This window comes from Puma concolor, chromosome C1 (assembly GCF_028749965.1).
Source record: "Puma concolor isolate L17-30 chromosome C1, mPumCon1.1.hap2, whole genome shotgun sequence".
Classification (NCBI taxonomy): Eukaryota; Metazoa; Chordata; class Mammalia; order Carnivora; family Felidae; genus Puma; species Puma concolor.
Genome location: NC_141674.1, coordinates 130,722,800 through 130,745,058, shown reverse-complemented (window position 1 = coordinate 130,745,058; position 22,259 = coordinate 130,722,800). Strand labels below are relative to the sequence as shown.

The 22,259-nt window shown below is 35.7% G+C and overlaps 1 long non-coding RNA gene across 2 annotated transcripts in view; it reads left to right on the top strand.

The window, feature by feature from the left end:
• Window positions 1-12,486: 12,486 nt before the first annotated feature.
• The window catches only part of LOC147578442 (uncharacterized), a 317,690-nt gene continuing 307,917 nt past the window's right edge, over window positions 12,487-22,259 (top strand). For both annotated transcript variants that reach the window (XR_015255194.1, XR_015255195.1), the window contains exon 1: window positions 12,487-15,116. This is a non-coding gene — a long non-coding RNA (uncharacterized LOC147578442). The remainder of the gene's footprint in view (window positions 15,117-22,259) is intronic.

Below are 22,259 nucleotides of genomic sequence, written 5' to 3'. Positions count from 1 at the left end.
ATTGCTGCTAGGTCAAAGAGCCATCATATTATTTTCTAAAGTGGTTGTATCAGTTTACTGCTATCACGTACTCCTAGTAGCAGTGCATTCTTGTTTACTTCCTCAACTGCTTTCTTCATCTTTTTAATTTTAGCCATTTTGGTGGATATGTAGTGGTGGCTTTTTGTGCTTTTAGTATATATCATTTCTTTGATGATTAATGATGTACACATTATCATACATTTATTTATTGGCCCTGCACATCCCTTTCTCTGAAGTACCTGGTCAAGTCTTCTGCCCAATTTTCTGTTAGGACATTTATCTGTATTAAAAAAAAAAAAACAACTAGGGGCGCCTGGGTGGCGCAGTCGGTTAAGCATCTGACTTCAGCCAGGTCACGATCTCGCGGTCCGTGAGTTCGAGCCCCGCGTCAGGCTCTGGGCTGATGGCTCAGAGCCTGGAGCCTGCTTCCGATTCTGTGTCTCCCTCTCTCTCTGCCCCTCCCCCGTTCATGCTCTGTCTCTCTCTGTCCCCAAAATAAATAAACGTTGAAAAAAAAAATTAAAAAAAAAAAAAAACTTGATTTGCAAAAGTTTTTTTTTTCAATGTCTGGGTTTGAGTCTTTTTAAAAATTATTATTATTTTTTTTAATTGCTGTGGGGGAGAGGCAGAGGGATAGAGAGAGAATCTTAAGCAGGCTCCGTACTCAGCACAAATCCTACGCCCCTGAGATCATGACCTGAGCTGAAATCAAGAGTTGGCACCTAACCAACTGACCCACCCAGGTTCCCCAATGGGTTTGAGTCTTTTATGTTTATTACAGTTTTTTCTCTCACTCTTTGGCTTACCTTTTCCCTTTCTTTTTTTTTTTTAAGTTTATTTATTTATTTTGAGAAAGAGAGAGAGCGAGTTTGAAAGGGGCAGAAAGAGAGGGAGAGAGAGAATCCTAAGCAGACTTCTTAGAAATAAGTTTCTTACTTAGTACAGTAAAATAATACAGATAAATGTCAATAATGTCTTGTATTTCTATCTTTCTTAAATAGTTTTTATTAATTTATATGTTTCTTTATGTATAAATACTCCCTGAAATGGTGCTTGCGCAAGAACAGGGAAGCTGATCTTGAGTAGCTTCATATCTGAGAAGGAAGATTATGAGAATAAATAAATAATTACACAAATATGGAATGAAATAAAAGTTGTAAGATAAGGAAACATGGCGTATAAAACACATTTTATCTTCTTTTAGGTGGGTAGCAAGGAAGGTTACATGGAAAAGAGGGCATTTAAACCAAACCTGGCTGTATGGGTGGAATCTGGACATGATGAGATAGATTGAAGGCATTTCCTTGAGCAAGCACAGAATAAACAAATGGCCAGAATTGAAAAGATGTGGTAAATGTGTAAGGACAGGGGTAATTTAATCAGATAGTTTACATGAACTGTGACTAAAAAATTACTGACCTTGACTATTATAAAGGAAACAACAGAAAATATAAATCTAAATGCCTGCCATTTCATATGAAATAGTTGTATTGAATTGCACTTTTCCAGTTGTATTAACAGAATCCAAATCTAGCCAGTTTAAGCCCAAAGAGAAATAGGGTGACTGGGTATTTCATGGAATCTAAGGGGGACATGAGCAGGTAGGCTTTGGGAACCAGTGGGGGCTAAGTGTGCCACTCCATAGTGACCCAGGTAATCCTCTCAGTTCCTATTTATCAGTTCTGCTTCTCAAGCATATCTGGTTCATTCTGCTGTCTTGCTGTAAAATGGTGTCTTAGTCTGGCCGTTTGGGCTGCTACAACAAATACAGACCTGGTGGCTTATAAACAAGAGAAATTTATTTTTCACAATTCTAAAGGCTGGAATTCCAAGGTCAGTGCACCACCATGGTCAGGTTTTGATGAGAACCCTTTTATGGTTTCAGACTGCTAACTTCTCATTGTATTCTCACATGGCAGAAAGAGAGCAAGAGAGTTATCTGGGCTCCTTTTATATGATGATTAATCCCCTTCATGAGAGCTCCACCATCATGGCGTAATCACCTCCCAAAGGCTCATCACTTAGTATGATCACATTGGGGGTTAGAATTTCAATGTATGAATATTAGGGAAACATGAACATTCAGTCTGTAACAAATGGCTTCCCTGCTTCCCAGGCCAGATATTAGAAAATAACTTCTAAGGGCTCTTAAGTAGATTTTCTCCATTCAAGAGATCAGACAGATGTACCTGGAATCTCAAATTCCTGGAGGAAGGGGCTCATCAGCTTTGTTTGGGTCAAGTGTCCATTCTTAATTCAATCAATTATGACAGAAGAGAGGATAGGAGATACGTGGTAGAAAACATCATATTTGCTGTGATTACTTAGAGCCTTCCCATTATAACCAAAAGGATATTTGAGGCTGGGGAGGGGGTTTTTAGAAAAGGGGAAAGTTAATCAATTCAGGAGGTGTCACTTTAGAAGACTGTGGTGATATCTAACTTGAGGATATATTATTGAGGTAATAATTGAGCATCTTAAACAAGCTAGGTCCTTGTTTTATTTTGTTTTCTAACTTTTTATTTTAAAATGATTATAGATGTATAGAAGAGTTGTATAGATAGAACACAGAATTCCTGAATATAGTTCATCGAGCTTCCCCTAATACTAATATCTTATATAACTATGGCGCATTTAATGAAATTAAGAGTTAACATTGTACACTCTTGTCTAAATTGTAGACTTTACCCTGATTATACCAGTGTTTCCACTAATGACCTTTTTCCATTCTAGGCTTTGATCCAGGATACTACCCATTGCATTTAGTCATCATGTTGCCATGGTCTTCTCCAATCAATGACAGTTTCTCAGTCTTCCCTTGTTCTTTGTTATCTTGACTGTTTTGAAGAGTACTGGTAAAGTATTTGTAGAATGTCCATCAGTTTGGGTCTATCTGATGTTTTCTCGTGATTAGACTAGGGTTATGGGTGGAGAGAATACCACAGAGGTGATATGTTCTTTCTTCATATCATGGTCATGTTATCCGGGGAAGAAGAGAGCAACATGACTTATGACTAGGGATGTAAACCTTCATCACTTGGTTAAGGTGGTGTCTGCTAAGTTTCTTCACTGAAGAGTTACTATACATTTGAAAGCAAATGTTAAAACCACCACAGTAAGGAATGAATATTTCAGGGGCAATACTTTGACAGGAAGGAAATACTTTCTCACTCCATAAAGGTTCATCTATTTGAGCATTAAACTATGGGTCTTGCTTGTAGCAGTTGTTTCTGTGTCTAATGGTGATGTTCTTTTCCCTTAATCTTTTTGTATTTATCCTTTGGAATGATTTCATAAAAAATGTTTATTTCTTCTTCCCAGCTTATTAATGGTTTCAGTCATTTGTGTGGATCGGAGTGGGCACATGGATATTTATATTTTGGATCATAATCCAATACTAACTTTATTTATTGAGCTGTTCAAATTGTTCCAGCTTTGGCTATTTCAAACTCTTCCAAATAAGATTTTATTCCTTTTTCCATGTACCCATTTTTTTCCTTTTTTTTTTTCCCCTTAAGGCACTTTCTTTTACATCTTTATTAGATGGTCAGATTTGCCAGCATTTTTCTTGTTGCAGTTCTAGAATCTTTCATTTCCCCCAGGAAATCATAGTTCCTTCTATTGGGGAATGGTATTTAGAAACTCAGCTGTAGACCTTAGGTGTGCTGACAGCTACTGGAGTGTTACTGCTTCTAGGTCCTCTCTGCTCACAGAGCTAGGAAATCTCCATATGTATATTAAACCGTGTATACACAGACATCTATAATTACTCCTGTGTCTATCTTCAAACATTTAAAAATAAAAATGAGTTGATACTGATATCTTTGACTCTGATCCAGTACCACAGGATTTGTTTTAGCCTTACGCTCTTATTCATTTGTAATTTTATTCTCCAACAGTGAGGAAACTCATGCCAGGTGCTTTTTTTGTGATATATTAAGTTGTTGCAGCTATGCTTTGGAGATTATCTCCATTTTACTGATGAAGAAACACTTAACTTAATATGCTTAAGTGATTGTCTGCAGGCACAAAGAAAGTAAATGGTGGAGCCAGTGGATTCAAAGTTATTTAAATGTCATGATTACTCACTGACTTATGGTTAAGGATATATGCTTACTATGATAAAACTCTCCTTGCTCAAAGTATTTTTAGAGCTGGTCTTTTAAAATAACAGCCTTATTGAGATATAATTCACATCCTATAAAATTCACCCATTTAATCCCTACAATTAATTGCTTTTTAGCATATTCATGGAGTTGTGCAATCATCAACACTATCAGATTTTAGAACATTTTCATCACCCTCTCTGCCTCCAAAATCTATAGCCATTAGCACTAACTGTCTGTTACCCCTTAACCTCCAGGCCATGACAACCACTAATCTGTCTTATGCCTCAATAGAGTTGCCATTTTTGGACATTTCAAGTAAATGGAATCATACAATACATGGTCTTTTCTGATTGGCTTTTTCCTCTTTTCTTGTTTTCAAGGTTCATACATGTTGTAGCAAGTATCAGTACTTAATTTCTTTCTTTTAAAAAGTTGATTTTATTTTTTTAAAGTACTTTCAGATTCACAAAAAAGATGAACAGAAAGTACAGGGAGTTTTCACGTATCCCCTCTGCTACACAACCTCCACCACTATCAACATCCTACACAAGACAGGTACTTTTGCTGTAATCAATGAAAGTATATTGACACATCATTGTTACCCAAAGTCCACAATTTGCATTAGGGTTCACTCTTGTATATTCTGTGGGTTTGGACGAATGTGTAATGACATGTATCCACCATTACAGTACCATACAGACTTGTTTCACTGCCCTAAAAATCCACCATGCTTCACCTATTCATACCTCCTTTTCCCTAACTCCTAGCAACCAGATCTTTTCACTTTCTCCATCGTTTTGTCTTTTAGGGAATGTCATCTTGTTGGGTGCATATACTATGCATTCTTTTCAGATTGACTTCTTTCATTTAGTAATATGCATTGAAGTATTCTCCATGTATTTTCATGGTTTGATTGCTCATTGCATTTTAGTGCTGAAAAATATTCCAATGTCTGGATGTACCACAGTTGTTCATTCATCTACTAAAGGACATTTTGGTTGCTTCCAAATTTTAGCAATTAAGAATAAAGCTGCTATAAACATTCATGTGCAGTTTTCTGTGTGGATGTGTTTTCAATTCCTTTGGGTCAATACCAAGGAGTATGATTGCTGAATTGTATGGTAAGAGTATGTTTAGTTTTGTACAAAACTGTCAAATTGTCTTCCAAAGTGGCTGTACCATTTTGCATTCACTTTGACAATGAATTAGAGAGTTTCTGCTGCTTTACCAGCATTTGGTATTGTCAGGGTTTTGGATTTTGACCATTCTAATAGGTGGGTATTGGTATCTCATTGTTTTAATTTGTGGTTCTTGATTACATATGATATATATCATGTATTCAAGTGCTTATTTTCTATTTACCTATCTTCTTTCCTGAGGTGTCTGTTCAGGTCTTTTGCCCCTTTTAAATCATGGCATCTGTTTTTCTCAGTTACCATTGTTTTGAGGCAGCTGGTTGTCAAGGCTACCATAAAGCTGGTGAGAGGGGAATAGGAATAAGGCAAGCTAAATTACCCACAAATGTTGATGTTCTTATCAAGATTCAACTGTTTTTCTTGAATAAATGCTAACCTCAATCATTGAAAGCCTTTGCTTAATATTCAGAGTTCTGAAAAATTGATTTTGACAATTATTATCAGTATTCTGACAATTTTTTATTTAAAAAAAAAATTTTTTTTTACGTTTATTTATTTTTGGGACAGAGAGAGACAGAGCATGAACGGGGGAGGGGCAGAGAGAGAGGAAGACACAGAATCGGAAGCAGGCTCCAGGCTCTGAGCCATCAGCCCAGAGCCCGACGCGGGGCTCGAACTCACGGACCACGAGATCGTGACCTGAGCCGAAGTCAGATGCTCAACTGACTGAGCCACCCAGGCGCCCCTCTGACAATTTTTTAACGTGCGAACTGATTTTTGAAGGTCCTTACTCTGTTATTCTAGAAGTGCTTCTCCTTTGAAATTACACTGCAGGGCAACTTGGTTATTCATTTTGATTTTGGCATTAGCATTTTACTGTGTCTTCTGGAGTTTGGTATATTTCATTTTAAACTTTGGTACTTTAAATTCATACCTAAACTTTCGTACTTTAAATTCATGCCATTTTGAATTAGTGTGTTACTTCACTTTGCAACTTTTCTTAGGCACTCCAATTTTAAAGGTATAGAAGACCTTTCAGAATTTTAAAATGTTAATTGGGGTTAGTTCCTGATTTTTCCTGCTTCTATGTAATCTTTAAAAAGAGGAAAAAGCCCTGAGGATGTAAGTGGCTCAACACAGTCTTAAGTGCACTGAATTAGTTGCAGACTGATGACCATGTCATGCTGAAGACTTTCTTCTGTGCTACATTCCATGAGAGATGTGTTCAGTCTATATGGTTCCTCACCACAACCAACGCAGGAGAGATGCATTAAAGGCTATTTCCTCCCCACCTTCCATTCCCTTGTGGTTCCTGGCATATGACTTGGTAGAATTTTCCAAAATCGACTCTTATCAATGACAGATACCATGGACCTAAACATATACACCTCACTTAAAAATTTGCATAACAGTATCCCAGCAAATCACATGCACTGTCTGAACATATGGTGTCATGCAGGATTACACACTAATGTGTCATATTGGTCAAAATCATTTTGGTTCACAACAAAGGAAAATTGAGTTAAATGAAATTTTATCATATATACCACTTTATATAATCATATTTTTGAGCATTTGGGGAGAGGCAAATGTATCTTTAGCAATTGCAAATGTATCTTTAGCAATTTGAATCTTTTTCAGAAAAAAAAATTTTTCCTTTTTTTTTTTTACTTTTTTATTTCCATTTTGTTCTCAGTCATTATTGTACCTCAGAAATATCTATAATAAAAAGGGTTAATGGATGAAAAAAATCTAAAGAAAGGGTGTTAATTCAGAAGAATAGTGAACTATTACTGGATATTCATTGGAATTATTTTATATTTTATTTTTTAAATTTCTTTTAATTTTTTTTTTATTTATTTTTGAGACAGAGAGAGACAGAGCATGAGCAGGGGAGGGGCAGAGAGAGAGGGAGACTCAGAGTCCGAAACAGGCTCCAGGCTCTGAGCTGTCAGCACAGAGCCCAACACGGGGCTCAAGCTCATGGACTGTGAGATCATGACCTGAGCCGAAGTCCGATGCCCAACCGACTGAGCCACCCAGGCACTCACTCCTCATTGGAATAATTTTAATGCCTTTGATAAAGACTGAAAACTATTTCCTATTATTTTTTCCTTTCTTCTCTAATGGGTAGAAGCTCTGATTTTTACCTTAGGGGGGAAAAATATAAATTATCCTCTAATCCCTATGCCATTTGCTAAGTTCTAACAAATAAGATATAAGTATAATATCATAGGAATATTGTTATTCCCATTTGGCAGTTGCACCACAGAGCAGGTAATAACTTGCCAAAGGTTATACAGCTCAGGATCTAGTAGGATCTGGAATCAACCAGCATCCTTATTCCTTTAAATATATTTTAAAATACATGATAATTATTCCTTTTCTTGTTGCTTGGTTACTTTTTCCCTTGGGTACATTTAAGTTGGTTGTTACAACTGATCCTTATTGCTATATAATTCAGATACTTTGTCTAATCCTTTGTGGTTTAAAATGTTGGATGTTCCATATTTCATTGAATCTAAAGCAGTATTAATTTTAAAACACCATTGTTTTAAATACCATTGAGATGTTAGATGGTGCTATTAAATATAACCGTAAGATGACACCAGTAGTAATATGCATCCTTATTTCAGAGATGATAGAATTAAAAAATAAATGTCTTAGAATATCATCCCTTTTTGTTGGTCATTTAGGTTGAGGTTTTCCCAGATTTTGTTATTTCAGAAAGCAAGCAGCAACATAACACCTCACACCCATTAGGATGGTTACTATCAAAAACCGAGAAAATAACCAGTGTTAGGGAGGATGTGCAGAAATTTGAATCCTTGTGCACTGTTGGTGGGAGTGTAAAATTGTGCACCTGCTATGGAAAACAGTATGGCAGTTTCTCAAAAAATTAAAAAATAGAATTGCCATATGATCTGGCTATTCCGCTTCTGAATATATATTATATACATATTCAGAATATATATTATGTATGTTCAGAATATGTATATAATATATATATATTCAGAATATATATAATATATATATAATATATATATTCAGGACATATATATATATATACTATAATATATATAGTATATATAATATATATAATATATAATATATATAATTAATATATATAATATATATAATATATTATATATATATATTCAGGACATATATATATTATATATATATATTTGAAAGCAGGGATTCAAAGAGATATTTGTATATACCCATGTCCATAGGAGCATTATTCGCAATAGCCAGAAGGTAGAAGCAACCCAAATGTCCATTGACAGATGAATAGATCAACAAATTGTGATGTATTAATATGATGAGATATTATACAGCCTTAAAAGGGAAGGAAATTCTAACATGCAACAACATGGATGAATCTTGAGGCCATTATGTTACTTGAAATAAGCCAGACATAAAAGGACAAGTACTGTGTGATTTTGCTTATATAAGGAGGTATCTAGAGTAGTCAATTCATAGAGATACAGAGTAGAATGGAAGTTGGAATGGAGAGTTATTATTTAATGGGTACAGAGTACAAAATGAAAAGAGTTTGGAGACAGGATAGTGATGATGGCACAATAATGAGGATGAATGTACTTCATGCCACTGAACTGTACACTTAAAAATGGTTAAGTTGGTAAGTTTTATATTATGTACTTTTTACCACAATAAAAAAATGAGGAGCAACACAAATTTCTGACAATACAGTAAAAAATTAAAAAAACAACAGCAACACCCTAGTCTCAATTCTTAGAATTCTACCAAAATGCTTGAAGGCAAAGCCTTTTCATGATACCCTATCCAGTGTGCTTTTAAATTTAGAGAATTAAAAAAAAAACTTAAAGAATTCTAAATTTTAAAAATTTTTTAAAATTTTGTGATCACTTGAAATGTGAGGAATATCCTTATTTTAAAAATGTATACCGGGGTGCCTTGGTGGCTCAGTCGGTTGAGCACCCGACTTCGACTCAGGTCATGATCTCACAGTTTGTGAGTTCAAGCCCCGTGTCAGGCTGTGTGCTGACAGCTTAGAGCCTGGAACCTGCTTTGGTTTCTGTGTCTCCCTCTCTGTCTGCCCCTTCCCCGCTCATGCTCTGTCTCTCTCTGTCTCAAAAATAAACATACATTAAAAAAAATTTTTTAAATGAAATTGTATACTGTTGACTAATTTACAAATTACATTAGCCAAATTATTCCCTGACATTTTTTTTTTCATTCATTCAACATATTATATTGAGTGCATTCTATGTGTCAGATTTTCAAATAGGCATATAGAGCCCTAGACACACATGCTCTCTGTTCCCATGAAGCTTCTAATCTAGCAATTATTTTGCAAAATCATCTGACAACAGGGTAGGCTAGGTTTCTCAAGAAACCCAAGGATAAGCCAAGTATGTTTTCCTTAGAAACAAATTATAATAAATTTAAAAAATAATAAAATATAAATTGATAGTATGTAAAATGTGAAAAATTTCTTCTCATTACCATCTCCTTGCCATAGTCCCTCTATTTAAAAGTAGAAGTAGTTGACAGTTTTGTATCCTTACAAGTCTATTTCTATGCATTGATAGACAAATAGTTCTATACCTCATTCATAATTATTAACATTGTATCACAGATATTATCCTGTGCTAGTCCACTTAGATTCTCCTCATTCTTTTTTAACAACTACTTGTTATTCATTTCTTTGTGTCACAATTTATTTAACCATTGATGGACATTTAAGAACTTTGCAAAATTTTCACCTATTACATATAATCTGCTGTAAACATCCATGTATAATTTATTATTGATTTATTTTGACTATATTAATAAGACAATAGATAGAAAGAGAAATATATAGCCCAAAATTTAAAAGTTGTTAGATACTGCTAAATACTCCCCTCCAAAAGTTGTACCAATCTAGAGTTCATGTTATAGGGTACATATTTTAACCTCCTTGACAACACTGGATTTTATTCATCTTAATTTTGTACTGATCAGATGGGAAAGACATGATATATTTGTCTGAACTTTAGTATTATATGTTGGCCATTGACTCTACCAATTTTTGTTCCTTTCTTCCTTACTAATAAATATTGAAATAATATTGAATGCAGTGAGGCAGGCATTGCTCTAGAAACAAGAATATAGCAATGAAAAAGAGAGCCAGAATTCTGCCTTCATAGAGCATAGACACTAGTAAAAGAGACTTCCATGTAAACAAGGAAGTAAAACAATCTCTGGGAGTGGTAAATGCTCAGAAGAAAATCAAAGGGAAGTATAGGGGTATAGGAAACGTTGGGGCACAAGATAGGATGGTCAGAAAAGACTTCTTTGGGAGGGAAAACTAAGCAGAGATTGAAAGAGGAAAGGTATGCCCCTTTTGAAGAGTTGGAAAGACAATCCTTTATAGAAATGCCCTGAGGGGTTCGACCTTGGCTTTCCTGAGGAATGTTGGGAGGTGAGAGCTACTGGAGAATAGAGACTGAAAGGAAGAGTGGTAGATGAGGTCAGCAAAAGGACCAGTGTCTGTAATGACTAGGGGTTTTCCCTCTCTAAATTTTAGGAATTCCCATAGTAATCTATGTGAGTAACTGTAATCTCTGAACAACTAATATTTTGGTGTGAAATTAGAGACTTGTTTTGAAAATAACATCTTCATAATCTTTCTATTTTCCTTGAAACCTGTGTGCTATTCTCAAATTATTCTTTGCTTTACTTACCTCACTTACTCTCCTAGAATCTCAGAGACAATTTTCTTTTTTATTTTTTTTAAGTTTATTTATTTATTTTGATAGAAAGAAAGAGAGAGTTTGTGTCCAAGCAGGGGATGGGCAGAGAGAGAGGGAGAGAGGATCCCAAGCAGGCTCCGCACTGTCAGCATAGAGCCCAACATGGGGCTCCATCTCACCAACCGTGAGATCATGACCTGAGTGGAACTTAAGAGTTGGGCGCTTAACTGACTGAACCACTCAGGTGCCCTGACAATTTTCTTTACCCTACAAAGCACTTGATATTATTTGCTCTAAATATCCATCCATTTCAACGCAGACATGAAAGAAAGTCTATTTCTAATCCCATGCTTACTTACACAAAATTTATAGAACTGGGAAGTTCCTCTATGCAGATTGACACATGGTGTGACTTCTTTTTTACACAATCATATACTCTTAGAATTAGTCTTATTACTCTAAATTTACACATATAATAAAAGTGATGTACTTTGTTGCCTGCAAAATAGCATTGCATTGGGAGTTAGAAGATTGGAGAAACAGTTTACCTTCTGCCACATACTAATTCTGTGGTCTTGAGAGTCTCTTGGTCTTTTTGGAACTAAAGTCCAATAATTGTTCAAAAGAAGATGTTGGAAATGATTTTGAAAGGATTAAATTATTATCATTATCATCCCTAGCACCAATTATGGTAACTGGCACATAGTAGATAGTCAATATTTTAGTGAAAGAATGAATTCACTAATATTGCTTCTCAAGGATGCAGTTAAATGCCCCATTAGATAACTTACTGAGTGATCATGATGTTCTCTTTCTTAGAGTGTTTGATGGAGAAGGGATGGACCAAAATGATGTGGGTAAATCAGCAAACATTAATTAAGCCTTTATATGTGCCAGAGTCTATGCTAGTTCCTGGAATGCCAGGAAGGAGTAGGAAGAATGTTTGTTCACAGGCATTTTTGTTTGATTCTTACAAGGAAACCAATTATCTAGTTATTGATAGGTTTTTATATCCCTCATATATTCTGTGAAATGTTAGGACTATTCAGAACTATTAGAATTATTGAGCTTTGAGTTCAGATAAACTGCATAAACAACTCTAATCAACTGTATTTAGTTTTAACCACTTCTCTTCTTAATTCAGTAAAGCCAGGTTCACAAGACATGAAAGTCAGTGAGCTCTCCCAAAACAGTGGGTTGGAACCAAGCTCTTCAGTGGAATTATCTGGAGAGATTTTAACCACTCCTAGTTCCTGGACCCCAGTTTGAGAGATTTTGATTTAGTTGGTCTGATATGGCCCTGAGTATCAGTCTTTTTAAAAACTCCTCAAGTGATTCTAATATGTGGGTAGGATTGAAAATCACTGTTTTATTAATTTCATTGTTATATCTATTCTGGGCATTTCAGGAATGACTAATTTCACATATATATTTAAAATTGTTTTTAAATTTAATTTAATTTAATTTAATTTAATTTAATTTAATTTAATTTAATTTGATTTTTTAAGAGAGAGTGAGCAGGGAAGAGGGACAGAGGGAGAGAGAGAGAATGAATCCCAAGCAGGCATCATGCTCAGTGTGGACCCTGATGCAGGGCTAGATCCCAGGACCCCGGGATCATGACCTGAGCGGAAATCAAGAGTTGGATGCTCAACCAACTGAGCCACCCAGGCATTCCTAACATTCTTTTTTAAATGGAGAGAATTTGAATCCTATTAGTCTTTAATAACCAGCAATACTATTGACTTTTGTAAGTTTTGCTCCCTGAGCAGTACAGCCTGGCAACCTAAAGCCCTTTGGCCAAGAAATCTCTGTGCAATTTTTAAGCTGAAGAACTCTTGGATAACAGTCTACTGTGTCTAAGCCAGTTAGAACCCACTCCTCAAAATACAGAAAAGTATTATTTTTTTGGAGTGGTTTCTAGGAGTTTCATTGGTCTTTCATGGCCCACCTAAAATTTAATGCAACATTTTCTATGTAGATACCAGTGGGTATTTTGGGTGAGGGGAAGTCCTCTGTTTTAAATCAGATATTCAAAGGGGACTGTGAACTCTTCTAGGAATGTTAAAAGAACCACTGCCCACTAGTATAAAAACACATGGAATACCTCGTGTTTGGAGAAGAAAGTGCTAAGGTTTGATGTCTCTCTAAAAACCAGTCTGATAAGAATTAGGAGGGTGGTTCTTGACACTCCAGAAAAAAATTGAGAATGCCTCCTACTTCTTCCCACTACGTTTCTAAGAATGACTCCACCACAGAGGAAGGTGAATGTGAAAGGCTTCAATATATCCAAGTATCTTTCCTTTCTGGAAGTGAGTCATTACAGTTTCTTCTTACTGCACTTTCTGTTCCCTCAGAATTTAAAGAAAACTTTTTTTACTTCTTGCATTTTGAAACTTTGTCATATACTTATTGTTTGGTATTATAATTATGTGTATTTGTTTCTTTGTTTATTGTCTGTTTTGTTCAGTTGAAAAGCATCATATGGCCTGGATGCTGTCTTATTACAATTATTGTATTTTTCACTGATACTGTTTAGGATGGTGCCCGGCATGTATTAGGTGCTCATGAAATGAAATGTTTGCCAAATAAACCATAAATCAATGTTCAGTGGCAGTAGCCACTATCCACTTCCTCACTTGACTCTGGGGAAGTTGTTGCAAAGTCCATTCACTGTCTCCATTTATGATATTTGGAGCCAAGGTGATTCCAACAGAAGGTATAACTCAGTTTGTGGAATAAACAAATAAATATATACCAGAATAACTGGCATATAATCATGGTTGATTCTAAGACATTTATAGGTCTGACATGTCTCTTAAATTATTGATTTGTTGATCAATTGAATAACAGAGACCACTTGACTTCATTCTTAAATTTATGCACATAGGCTGATGAGAAGTACAGGGAGGTTCAGTAGGGAAAACAAAACAAAACAAAACAAAACATTGAAATGGGATTCCAGATACTTGGGGTCTAGATTTGCCTCTGCTACTATGAGACTTGGGAGCAATAAGTTTATCTCTGAATAAGTGGGTTGAACCAGCTGATTAGTGAGGTCCTTTCCATACCTAAGATTTCAGGCATGTTTGATTCCCAAAGCAAGGATTGATAAGTATGGGGGATTGACATATAGGATTCACATCTCTTGGAAACCTTTAAAACAGTAATGAATAGCAAAGGAATTTACCTTTCTGTGTTTTGGCTCACTGATAAGCAGTGTATGAGAATCTATCATGATTTAATCTTCAAAATACCTATTTTCTTAACTATGGCCAGCCCTATCTGGGATGTGTTAACAAATTACTACTTTTGTCTTAATAGAATTCATTTTCTTGTTCTTGTAAGTCTTGAGCTAGATGTCCTTTTTGACCTTTTAGAGGGCTTACCTGTATTCTAACACAGCCCACAGCATTTTCCATACCATACTATCTCTGTTTCTCACTAGAGGGACTATGAACTCCAAAGGCTAGGCATAATAAGAACTTAGCCCATAGTAGATGTTCCTTCAATTTTGGTTAAATGAATGAATAAATGAATAGAACATTTGCTATGGTTACAGCTAAATAAGCCAGTAAGTCAGAGTTTTCCCTACTTTTTTGAAATTGGAATAATTGATTTCCAAATGACAGTGTTACACTGGGATTATTGTTTATTTGCAAAAGCTCGTGCTCCATGAGCATCAAAACTTGACACTGAGGTTCAAATGGCAGTGGAACCGTATGGTGTAATTCTATACATCCATGAAAAGGCACAAAACCACAGTATCAGATAAAAACCTCACCAAATGTTAGAGCTACTAGAAACCTTGACTACAACATAGTCATTTTGGTGGTAAGGAAACAGAAACCCAGGAGTTAAATTAATGTGTTCAAACTTCTTGATAAGGAGTCCATAAACCTGAGCCCATAACCCAAGCTTTCTCATTTTTCCTCTTATCCTTTAACCCTCATGTACTACACAGTCTCAATCTCCTGTGCTTAGATTCAGAACAAAATTAAAATCCTGTTGCTTTCTCTGTTTTCTGTTCTTCAGCCTGGCCACTTTTTGGGAATTGAACACCTGCAGTAGTGTCCTCTCCTTCATGTACCTCACAGTGTTTCAATGCAGTTCACTTGCTGCGCCAGGTAGGTTTCCTCCCTCACCTCTTTCTCTCTTTTGTTCAGCCTTTGAATGGACCTGTAATTCAGGAAGTTGACAGGGAGCATGAAAGGATTGGAAAGGCAGCAGATGGAGTGGAGGGAGGAGGGAAACAGGAGTCTGAAAATGGCCTGGAGGCAGCTACTACCTGGTGGCTGAAGCCCACAGATGCGTTGCTTGACTTTGAAGAAATGTACACACATATTCTCATGAATATTCTCACATGACAGTAATATCATACAGTTGCAGAGCACGTTGCAGACAACTCCTGAGAGAGGTGATACAGGGTGTGAGGCAGCCTGGATTTAGGTATTATTAAGATTCCTAGTGTAAAAATTTATTGTAAGTAATTTACTGTAAAACAATCTGCGGGTTTTTGGTCGGCTTTAAAAATTCTCTAAATTTTAGCTTCTTGATCTATAAATAGGGTGTATAAGTTTCCTAGGTCTGTCTTTTTGCTCTGTCTCCACATGGCTTTTCCTCTGCATGTGCAACATGTCTGTGTCCAAATTTTCTCTCTTTTTAAAAGGGCATCAGTCAAATTAGATTAGAAACTACTCTAAAGACCTCATATTAACTGAATTATTATTTTAAAGACCTTATCTACAAATAAGGTTACTTTGTGAGATACTGGCAATTGGGACTTAAGCGTATGAATTTTGTGGGGGACACAGTTCAGCCTATAATATGGAGCATATTTTATAATCCTCTTAGGGTTTGTCTTGAAGATCCAATGACTTTTATATGTGAAGTGCTTTTCAAATTTTAATTTGCTATATAAATGAAGAGCCTGACATTTAGCAATAGGAATCTTTAAATCCTTATTTTTAGAACCCACAAGCTGAATGGTTAAATGTTCAGTTTTATAGATTTATTACAGGGTCGTGATGTTTAAATATTAATACACTTCTATATGTTTTGATATATATTTTTTCTTTCTTGGTATTTCTCATACATGCTTTTCTCTCCCATCTCCCACCTGTTAAACATATCCCCTGGTATGGGTTGCATAAGGTGGACAGAGCAGAGAGAGAGGGATCTCTCTGCCTTTTGCCATTCTAGATGCACAGACAGAGTGAGTGCACACAAAGTCTAAGCAGAGGGGATCTTGACAAACCCACAGGCATTCCTAGTCCCCGGTGTGGCACAGAAACATAGTAGGGAGAGTTACAAGACCTGCAGGTCGAAGTGGACAACAAACATGAGGAAAGTTGCTGTGGAAACTTTATGATCTGACAACTAGGAGCCAGACAGAATGAAAGATGTCTCAGAATCTCTATATGGAAAATGGACATCTGGAACTGTATCTCAGCAAGAAACCACTGGCATCCTCACAGAGGACTAGCTGGGGGAGGGATTATTTACCAAAGGAATGATTACAAATGTGTGAGTACAGTGTAGAGTGCAGGAACCTGGGGCTAGCACTGTTGGCTCTGCTAGGCCTGAAAGGCTGAAGGAAGAGCATGACATTAGAAACCAGAAGAAAAAGAATCATATAGAGAAGACTGATTCTGTCTGGAGCAGAAAGAAGGGAACCCTGTCGACGTGCTCCCTTTAATTCAGGCTCCAGGACAAATTGCTGGGGTGGAGGTGAGGTGAGAATGAATCTGGAGTAGCAAATAGAAGATTTTCCATGGCCATAGTTCTTGGCACTACACATGTCCCAAAACGTTGGCATAATCCTAGGGGTAGGGAACAATGTGGGCATGAACCGGTTAATACTGAGTTTCTACCACTGTAGCAGAATGGGGACTCGAAATAGAAAGTGAACTGAATTATAGAAAAAGACATATGTTATAACTTCTTACAAAATATGAGATTTGGACTGAGAATTGTATCCACCTCATATAATCCATAAATCTAGTGTTATATATACCATACACATGTGTATCCATACACATACGCATGCACACACACACACACACACACACACACACACACAACACCAAATGACAATGCAGATGACATTTACATTGGAGTATAAGATAGACAAAAAAGTGCTGGCAGAGAGAAAGAAAGTCTGAGATGAGTAAGAAATCAGTAGGAGTGCATTAAGTCAGAAATGTCAAGCAAGGAATGAGGAAATGGGATTTGGAATGGCAGGAGCCACTGGTATTATGAGCTGGAGACTCCTTGACTGACACTGAGCACTTATGGGGAGCAGCAGAGAAATTCTTTCTTTGATCTAGGATGAGGCCGAGAGGCAGAGCAGCAAGTATCAGCTAGGAGAAGACAAGAAGGAGGAATGGGGTCCTGGTGGGACAGAGGGAAGCTTGCTTTTCCACCTTCTTATTCTCACTTCCAGTAGACCTGCAGGCTGGCTGTGCCTCTAAGTCCTCAGTAATCTCCTCTTTTAACCTAGTGTGACTGGGTGTCTGTTGTAAATTTTACAATTATTTTCTACAGCTCATTTAAGTTTTTGAAACTCAACCCCCATTCTTCATGACACAGAAAATGAAATCTAAACATTTGATCAAATTTATTTACTATTTGTCACTTCGTGTTGGAAATTGTCAGTCAGGATTGTTTTACTTTCTTTTTCTTCCTCTTCCTAGGTTGAGGTTCTGAGGGCCCTGAACCATGGTTATTGATGGCATTAGTAATGAGGGAAAGTCCACTGTTAGTGTTCTGTTTCACATAGTACTTGACCCTTTAAGTTATAGCTAGTTATTATCTGGTCCTAATGTTGTCCTCATTGACCTTGGCAATCTGCTGAAATGTGGTCACATCCTATTCTAACCTACTGTGCAACAGTCCACACCCTTTGTAGCAGGGTTCCTACATCCCAGCCATGAGTTCCATCCTCCCCCTCCTTTCAACTTCACATGCAAAATTAACCTTGAAGAATATAAAAGCTTGAAATTATCACTGATATTGAGATAATATTTCAGGAAAAGAAATGGTCTGGGTGAGGGAGAGGGAGAGAGACACACAGAGAGAGAGAGATTGATTCCAACTAAGGGCTTTTTCTTTTCTTTTTTTTTTTTTTTTTTTTTTTTTTTTTTTTTAAAAGGGAATACTTCTTTTTTTTTTTTTTTTAAATTTTTTTTTTTTTTTTTCAACGTTTATTTTATTTTTTGGGACAGAGAGAGACAGAGCATGAACGGGGGAGGGGCAGAGAGAGAGGGAGACACAGAATCGGAAACAGGCTCCAGGCTCTGAGCCATCAGCCCAGAGCCCGACGCGGGGCTCGAACTCACGGAGCGCGAGATCGTGACCTGGCTGAAGTCGGACGCTCAACCGACTGCGCCACCCAGGCGCCCCTCTTTTCTTTTTTTTAAATAAATATGATTTTTAATTCAGAGTGGTCTAGTTTCAAATCCTATTTTGGTTACTTATTAATTGTGTGGTATTGGGAAGCTTAGTTAAAATTGCGGAATGTGTTTCTATAACTGCAAAATTAGGAAAAGAATGTCTACTTCTGGGGAGGCGGAGGGGATACAAGGACCTGGAACACTATATGTGATTGATAAATGTTGCCTGCATTTTATTTCATTCCATTAATGATGCAGGCTTATTGTGGGCACAGTGAGAGGAAAGGAATGACCATAAATTAAAATGTTGACTTGTTTTCAGTTACTCTTTATTCTCCTTTGTGCAGCATCCTCTCTGGTCTTGGCAATCTCCTAAGGCCAGTGGGTGTGGGAGATAATTATGGGTGAGGGTTGCCTCAGGGATCTTTAATAGCAGCTCCTCTTCCAAAAGCAGATCAGGTACAATGGATAATATCTTTGATTAATTTTGGTGCCTTGTAAAATTAAACTTTATTCTGTGTAAAAGTTTTACACATCATGATGGAGACATTGTAGATCAATGAGTAAGAGAAAGATTGCTTAATAAATCTTATTTGGGCAAGTGTTTAGCTACTTGAAGAAAAATTAAATTTGGATTCTCATTTAACAGCATAAACCAAAGTCTGTTTTATCAAGATTAAAAAGGCAGGGGCGCCTGGGTGGCTCAGTCGGTTGGACGTCCGACTTCGGCTCAGGTCATGATCTCGCGGTCCGTGAGTTCGAGCCCCGCGTCGGGCTCTGTGCTGACAGCTCAGAGCCTGGAGCCTGTTTCGGATTCTGTGTCTCCCTCTCTCTGACCCTCCCCTGTTCATGCTCTCCCTCTCTCTGTCTCAAAAATAAATAAACGTTAAAAAAAAAGATTAAAAAGGCAATTTTATAATATCAAAGTTAATTTGACCTACCAGAAATAAAAGGTGATTATTTTCCAATTTCTGGATAAGGGAGGAAGAATTCATAAAGGAAAGGAATAGTAGATTTGACTGTAGAAAATACAAAATTTCTCAGTATCAGTATTATGAACAAATTTAACTACACATATGACATAATATTAATATCCCTAATGTTTAAGGCAGTTAGTTATATAAATTGATACAACTCCAATATGTTAATGAGTACAAGACATGAACAGATAATTTATTTAGTAGGTAGAAATGATTAATGCATGCTTTAAAAAGTATAATGTTACTAAATGCTCAAAAAGATAAAAGTGAAATGAGATAACATTTTCACCTACTGAATTAAAAAATATGAGAACACTCAATTTTGCTCGGGTCACTTCTTATAATACTGATGAGAGCTTAAATTGGTTTGCCACTTTGGAGAATAATTTGACAATATGTATGAAAATTCTTAAAAATGTTTACATCGTTTAACCAAGAAATCCAATGTCAGGGCATGAATGATAAACAAAAAATTCTTAAATTTAAGAAAAGCTTCATTATAATAGCTTTAATTCATTGATTGCTTACCATGTGACTGGCTTTACTTGAATAATTCACTTCTCACCAAAACTCCTAAGTAGCTGGGCCAGGATTTGAACTTATATCTGTCTGCTTCAAATTCTGCTTGTATTCTTTGTTACTGTTTTATCCTACACAAAGATACCTTTCATGATATAATAGTGAAAATTTAGAAATACTTAAAAAAATCTATTAATGTAATAGTAAAACAAGCTATGGTTAACCGATTCCATACAATACAGTGCAGCTAGAAATGATATGGAAAGTGCTTATGTTCAATCATTTTAAATGAAAATAGTGTAAAATAAATTGGTATATTTCTTCTGTGATTTTAAGTATTTAAAGGAGATAGATACAAAAAAGAATACCAGTTAATAGTAGTTGCGTTTGATTTGTAATATACTGGTCCTTTTCTTCTTTATCTCTATACTTTTGTGGTCTTCTCAGATTTTGCAGCCCAAATAGGTTATCTTATATTCAGGAAAAAGTAAATTTGAATTAAAAAGTTTGTGGAGACTTTTAGGTTTTTAAGGCTTGATAGGGAATGTATAATCTTCATTAGGTTAAATTCTTAGTCACATACTCTGTCAAAAGAAAAGTGCTCTAAAAATTGACAAATCCAATGAAAATAGGCAATAGTTGTGAGGTTAGATTATTATTAGTTTAATTAGATGAAATCTGTTAGTGTCATATAAATAAACAACAATATCTGTATCAACGTTATAGACTTAAGACTGTTGATTTACCTATTGAAAATACAAGGATTGAGAACCAAGTTATAAATCTAATAGTTTCCAATATAATGTAAAAAAAGGTTATCTTAGTAATGACTTTCCCTATGACTATATATGATCTTTAGGAATTTAAATATCTTAATCAATTGGCTGAGAGTTTTCTTTCCTTGACTTACATGGCAAAACATGGATAAATATTTTTTAGGTGCTATCATCAAAATTGCACAACCTGATTTTTTTTAAAGCAATTTCTGCAGAAGTGTCATCTTTTGGGAGCCCCATCTAGCTTTAGAAAATAAGCTTTGCCATAACACATTTAGAACAAAGGCAGTGATTTTATATTTATTTTTATTTTAATGGTTACAATCCCCTTAATTCCATAATTAACGTTGTAATGATTTGATTATGATCAGTTTGTAGGAATATTAACCACTCTTGGTTTCTTCTCACCTCATTAACTAGCAAACTAGGCACTGACTATTGACGATAACCAGTTTCTCATGGACTGTTGCTAAGTATTACCAAATCTTTTTAGTTTTATGAAGCCATTTCCATTAGAGAATGAATAGATTTTCTATTTTTTTTTCCTTTTTAGCATATGTTGGGATCACATGAAAATAAATATGACTTTATCACCTCGTTTCCAATTTTTTTATTCTAAGAAGCAGCAGCACCTATTCATTGTTTCAAATAGCGCAGCGTTAAAAATTGTTTCTTAAATTAATGTTTCAAATAAGTGGAACTAGTTTAGCTAAAATGGCACTGCTCATTTAACCTGGTATATTGCTAACAAGAGTGTTGGGGGGAAAAAGTTGAAATTAAAAAAAAAAATAGTGGTGGTAGCTTGGTTATAATCATTAAGGAGTAATAATACTGAGTTTGATTTATAAGTTGGAAAGGTTATGGTGAGGGAAACAAACCAAATTCAGCCAATTTGAGAGTGTATTTGTTCTCAGGACCCTGATAAATGTTTATGGTTTGAGTGAATTGGAGCCCACTAGCATTGCCAAAACTCCTGGAAGGGATGTGCATGGAAGAGAAGAGTGTTTTATGTTATACATCTATTTAAGGTAAATAACTATTTAGACAAAAAAGAAGAGGAAGGTCATCATTCACAGCACTATTTTCTCAGCATTACAATTTTCACTGCTTTTCCCCCTTAAAAAAAATAAAAGTAATTTATGCATATTTCCTATGAATTCCCAAATAAGTTTCCCTTTTCCACTTTTCTAATGGAATATCATTTTCTTTTTGTTTATAGAAACTTTTCATGTAACACAGCTATTTTTGTGCTTATTTCAAATACTTCCTCTGTTACTTCATGTGATTTTATTTGTGAATATCTTATATTGGTTTTACCTTTCCCCTCTGTATAACCAACTAGATTTTAAGGATATAAATAAAGAGAGGAATTATATTTCATTTTTCTTCTAGAGAGGTAAATTGGAGCTCAGAAAAGTTAAGTAATTTAATTAAGCCAATAGACCAGTGTTTACTAAAATTTATCTTGTGGGTCATTAGATTTAAGGCAGGTATAATCATACACACATACACATGGTTTAGTGGCCAAATTAGTTTAGGAAAGACTGCGTACTATGTAAATTCTCAGTGAGTAACAATAAATATTATATACCAAAAACAGA